The 2,024-nt window shown below is 55.1% G+C and overlaps 1 long non-coding RNA gene across 1 annotated transcript in view; it reads left to right on the top strand.

Annotated features, from left to right (window-relative positions):
• The window catches only part of LOC137319429 (uncharacterized), a 36,168-nt gene extending 35,975 nt beyond the window's left edge, over window positions 1-193 (top strand). Inside the window, exon 3 of the long non-coding RNA XR_010962153.1 lies at window positions 1-193. This exon is cut by the window's left edge and continues 3,763 nt beyond it. This is a non-coding gene — a long non-coding RNA (uncharacterized lncRNA).
• The last annotated feature ends 1,831 nt before the right edge of the window (window positions 194-2,024 follow it).

Here is a 2,024-nt window from a genome sequence, read left to right as displayed (position 1 = left end):
TTTCCAATATCAGCGAAAGAGTGAGTGGGATATCAAACCCTGTGATCGGGGTTTACAGAGACCCCCGTCAGGGCAGCAAATTCAGGGGTACAGGAGAAGGGGACAGATTAACTCTCACACCAACTCTCTCAATCACAAGACTCCAATTATAAAATATACGATCATAAATAAACATTTCTATCTGTGTGTACAATATCCAGATATTTCTTTCCATGTGCGTGTATATTAAGTATGTTTATTATGTATATTTATGGGTGAGAATCCTCTGGTGTACACAGAATGCCTGAAATCTGGGGGTCCTGGGTCCACATCGATGTCTGACCCCACTCTCCCTCTCTAATATTTCATTTCATACCCGGTCAGAATCTCCCACTGTCCCGTTAGATTCCCCCGAATCCCCCTCGTCCAGAAAATACAGGCCGGGACGGACATTTACAGTATACATAATATTGTACACACACTCACACTCACCCCTCACACACACTCACACACACCCCTCACACACACACACCCCTCACACACACTCTCACCCCTCACACACACTCACCCCTCACACTCACACTCCACACACTCACACCTCACACACTCTCACCCCCTCACACACTCTCACCCCTCACACACTCTCACCCCTCACACACACTCCTCACACCACCTCCCACACACTCTCACCCCCCTCACACACTCACCCCTCACACTCACACTCACCCCTCACACACTCACCCCTCACACTCACACTCACCCCTCACACACACTCTCACCCCTCACACACTCTCACCCCTCACACACTCTCACCCCTCACACACTCTCACCCCTCACACACTCTCACCCCTCACACACTCACCCCCCTCACACACTCACCCCTCACACTCACACTCACCCCTCACACACACTCACCCTCACACTCACACTCACCCCTCACACACACTCTCACCCCTCACACACTCTCACCCCTCACACACACTCACCCCTCACACTCACACTCACCACCCACTCACCCACACACTCACCCTCACACTCACACTCACCCCTCACACACTCTCACCCTCACACACACTCACCCCTCACACTCACCTCACCCCTCACACCACACTCACCCCTCACACACTCTCACCCCTCACACACACTCACCCCTCACACACACTCACCCACACACACTCACACTCACTCACGCCTCACCACTCTCACCCCTCACACTCACTCACCCCTCACACACACTCACCCCTCACACACTCTCACCCCTCACACACACTCACCCCTCACACTCACTCACCCCTCACACACACTCACCCTCACCACTCACACTCACCCCTCACACACACTCACCCCTCACACACACTCACCCCTCACACACACTCACCCCTCACACACTCTCACCCCTCACACACACTCACCCCTCACACACACTCACCCCTCACACACACTCACCCCTCACACACACTCACCCCTCACACTCACTCACCCCTCACACTCACTCACCCCTCACACACACACTCACCCCTCACACTCACTCACCCCTCACACTCACTCACCCCTCACACACTCTCACCCCTCACACTCACTCACCCCTCACACTCACTCACCCCTCACACACACTCACCCCTCACACACACTCACCCCTCACACACTCTCACCCCTCACACACACTCACCCCTCACACTCACTCACCCCTCACACACACTCTCACCCCTCACACTCACTCACCCCTCACACTCACTCACCCCTCACACACACTCACCCCTCACACTCACTCACCCCTCACACTCACTCACCCCTCACACACACACTCACCCCTCACACTCACTCACCCCTCACACACACTCACCCCTCACATTCACTCACCCCTCACACTCACTCACCCCTCACACACTCACTCACCCCTCACACACACTCTCACCCCTCACACACACTCACCCCTCACACTCACTCACCCCTCACACTCACTCACCCCTCACACTCACTCACCCCTCACACACACACTCACCCCTCACACACACTCACCCCTCACACACACTCTCACCCCTCAC

This window comes from Heptranchias perlo, unplaced genomic scaffold (assembly GCF_035084215.1).
Source record: "Heptranchias perlo isolate sHepPer1 unplaced genomic scaffold, sHepPer1.hap1 HAP1_SCAFFOLD_845, whole genome shotgun sequence".
NCBI classification, from domain to species: domain Eukaryota; kingdom Metazoa; phylum Chordata; class Chondrichthyes; order Hexanchiformes; family Hexanchidae; genus Heptranchias; species Heptranchias perlo.
Note: the sequence above shows the minus strand (reverse complement) of the source record. Positions and strands in the feature narration are given on the sequence as shown.